Source organism: Portunus trituberculatus, chromosome 46 (genome assembly GCF_017591435.1).
Source record: "Portunus trituberculatus isolate SZX2019 chromosome 46, ASM1759143v1, whole genome shotgun sequence".
In the NCBI taxonomy this organism is placed as follows: domain Eukaryota; kingdom Metazoa; phylum Arthropoda; class Malacostraca; order Decapoda; family Portunidae; genus Portunus; species Portunus trituberculatus.
Genome location: NC_059300.1, coordinates 21,421,655 through 21,425,509, shown reverse-complemented (window position 1 = coordinate 21,425,509; position 3,855 = coordinate 21,421,655). Strand labels below are relative to the sequence as shown.

The following is a 3,855-nucleotide window of genomic DNA, read 5'->3' as shown; positions in this document are numbered from 1 at the left end:
AAACAGCTGGATAAGCGAAACAAAAAAAAAATCAGCTTTCTTTGCCTCATATCCGATGCGATAGTTCACAATCCCACGAAAGGAACTTATCCAAGCATTAAGAAAACATTTCTGAAATATTCTTCGTAATGTTTCCTTTATTTCTTATTTATTTTTCACGGTCTCCTGTGTTTAAATTTGAATAGAGTTCGCAAGATATTTGTAAGCTTTGGTTCCTCCTTCTTTCTTTCCAGCTTTCTGTGTGTGTGTGTGTGTGTGTGTGTGTGTGTGTGTGTGTGTGTGTGTGTGTGTGTGCGTGTAATTCACCTCGGTAATTCACCTCGGTCGCCTGCTGGTCACCCAGCCAGTCTTCCCCATTACGGAGCGAGCTCAGAGCTTATAGACCGATCTTCGGGTAGGACTGAGACCACATCAACACACAACACACACCGGGAAAGCGAGGCCACAACACCTCGAGTTACATTCCGTACCTATTTACTGCTAGGTGAACAGGGGCCACACATTAAGAGGCTTGCCCATTTGCCTCGCCGCTTACCGGGACTCGAACCCGCCCCTCTCGAATGTGAGTCGAGCGTACTAACCACTACACTACGCGGTGTGTGTGTGTGTGTGTGTAATTCACTGTTTGATCTGCTGCAGTCTCTGACGAGACAGCCAGACGTTACCCTACGGAACGAGCTCAGAGCTCATTGTTTCCGATCTTCGGATAGGCCTGAGACCAGGCACACACCACACACCGGGACAACAAGGTCACAACTCCTCGATTTACATCCCGTACCTACTCACTGCTAGGTGAACAGGGGCTACACGTGAAAGGAGACACCCAAATATCTCCACCCGGCCGGGGAATCGAACCCCGGTCATCTGGCTTGCGAAGCCAGCGCTCTAACCACTGAGCTACCGGGCCGTGTGTGTGTGTGTGTGTGTGTGTGTGTGTGTGTGTGTGTGTGTGTGTGTGTGTGTGCGTGTGTGTGTGTGTGTGTGCGTGTTCACTGTTTGATCTGCTGTAGTCTCTGACGAGACAGCCAGACGTTACCCTACGGAACGAGCTCAGAGCTCATTATTTCCGATCTCGGGATAGGCCTGAGACCAGGCACACACCACACACCGGGACAACAAGGTCACAACTCCTCGATTCACATCCCGTACCTACTCACTGCTAGGTGAAGTGTGCGTGTGTGCGTGTGTGTGCGCGTGTGTGCGTGTGTGTGTGTGCGTGTGCGTGCGTGCGTGTGTGCGTGTGCGTGTGCGTGTTTGCGTGTGCGTGTGCGTGTGCGTGCGTGTGTGTGTGTGTGTGTGTGTGTGTGTGTGTGTGTGTGTGTGTGTGTGTGTGTGTGTGTGCTGCGCGTGTGCGTGTGCGTGTGTGTGCGCGTGTTATAGATTGAATAAGACCTTTATATACATTTGACTCCCTCTTCCAATTTTTATCTTCATTTTGTTTCATCACTTTATTTACCGTCGCACCGGAAGAGGATCAAAGAGGAAACTGGATCTGTTTTGAAGTCATTATATTACATTTCCCGATCCCAAAGAAAATACGGAGTAAAAATCTGACCTGGTACGTCTTTATTTTCCTCTCTTTCAACACCACCTCGGCTTGTCCTGATCATACCGGGCTGAAGTTTTCTTGTTTCTTTTAATTCACCCTTAGTTTCTGTGCACACTATTTTCTTTGGATGGAGGAAAGGATTTTAATAACGATTATATACTTCGAAAAGGGAGATAAACTCACAAAACAAAAGAAAATATTGGTTTGGTTTGGTGCACTTTTTAATCTGGTTTGAGTTTTCTCTTTATAACACATGTACATACATACATGCATACGGACATACATACCCTCGTCTTTCATATCGACGTATTTATTAATTTTTCTTCATACGCACGGGTGGTCAGAAAATGGAATGAAAAGGTAGAGGGGAAAACTAAGTATTTTGACGTTCCCCTTCCCTCTCTACAGTATATAAAAGTAGAGACAAAATATTAACAATAAAAGATTCTGAAACGGATCCAAATTCAGTCTCTGCTATCATATTGTCTAAAGAAGTCTTCAATATTCTCGTCTCTTACTTCGTATTTCATAGTTAAATGCGAACAGAATGCTGCTTTGTGTTCTCTTCTTTTTTTATTTCTTAGTGTAATGATAGCTCGTATAACTGAACACTTGTGGTTCTCATAAAGACTAATTTCAAGGACTACATAGATTAAGAATTAGGTTTTCATGGATGTTTTCTTATCCAATGGGTGGTGCCGAATCATTTGTTCACCTATCGCTATAATGATTTAAATAGAAATTGGAAACCTCAGTAACTTTCTCTAAACCAAGTTGAAAAAAAAAATATTACGCCGAAGTAAGAATTTGAGGTTGTATACGCAATATTATTTACTCTGTTCGTCCACAATTTACTCGTTTTGAGAAAGAAGTATCTCTTGCATCATAATATACATCAACAATTCTTTTTTCGTATGCAAAGCCATTCTTAGTCTAGGACGTGGTTGTTTTGTGCTGCAGGACAATACTTGTACAACCGCTGCTTTTCATGTAAGAACGAACAATCACAATAAAAGTTTACTTGTTTTCCATTCAACGGAGAACATTCTTTTTAATTGGTTATAATGGAATAGTATAAAAATTTCCAGCCACTGATCGTTTAACCTTATTTTCGTTTCATGTTACAAAGGAAATATTATTGGTGGAGGTAAGAAAATCTAGATATGACAACCCAACTTATATTCCACCGGTGACTGGAATCACGACACACGACTTCTTGCAAATAGGTCACTTCATCGTTGTTTGTGTATTGTTCATTCCATCGAACGCCAGCATTAAGATTTTTGTTGTTGTGACAATATGCAATAAATACTAATATCATGTATGCATAATTATCAGGATTTGTGAACGAATATTCTAATTACAAAATCTCCTGCTGTGATCACTGTAATGAAGTAAGCATGCTATAAAATAATAATTCGGAGGAACAAATTTTTCTGAGATGATCGTAACTTGTGCGTCTATAAACAACTAAATAAGATATACGTACATGTAAATATATAGGCCTTGAATACGAGATAAATCTTCAGAATGATGATCTTTAAGAGCATTCATACTTATCCAAATTACCTTGTTAACATAAGAAGTCTCAAAATATCTTATCCATATTTAGCTTAATTCTTTTACTTAAAAATTAAACATTTGACAGTCAGTCAATCAAACATAACTATAAGACGTAACACTTTTAAGATACAAAACTTTCTTTAAACCAACCAACCCACTTCATTACCTGCGTCACGTAACTCCAGCATTGTATAATGTCGTCAATAATATAGCATGCATTTAGTCACTATTTTCAAGACTGAATTAGACAAACAGTTTTACTTCTATATCGAAATTAGTTATTCTACGTTATCTGAGCAAAGTTCAGAAGATTTAGAATGTGATAAAGTTAATTGTTATTGTGAGTGATGATGCTGTATTTTTTTTTATAGTGTGCATAAGAGATGCAGTAGTGAAAAAAAATCCGAGTTAACTTTCAAAATGTTACATAATCCTTAGACAATAAACACACAGGAAAATAAGGGAAACAGCACGAAACCATCAGACCCATACGTGCCAGTCCCTACATAAAACATACCTACGTATTTCTCTATATCATACATACCTATATCTTTTCAAATCTCCTTTTAAAGCTCCCCAATTACTTGTCAATAAGAAATTGACTACTGACTCTATTCTCTTCATCTACAACTATATTTGAGAACCACTTACTTCCTATCTCTTTTTAATACTAAGTTAATCAAGCTTGAAAGCATTGTTTCATGGTCCATCCCCATTGCTGACCCTGAGAATTCTGTTTGTGT

The 3,855-nt window shown here is 39.7% G+C and overlaps 1 non-coding gene across 1 annotated transcript; it reads right to left on the bottom strand.

Annotated features, from left to right (window-relative positions):
* Positions 1-833: 833 nt before the first annotated feature.
* Trnaa-cgc lies at positions 834-907 on the bottom strand. Its single transcript has one exon. It is a non-coding gene; the product is annotated as a tRNA-Ala (tRNA).
* Positions 908-3,855: the final 2,948 nt, after the last annotated feature.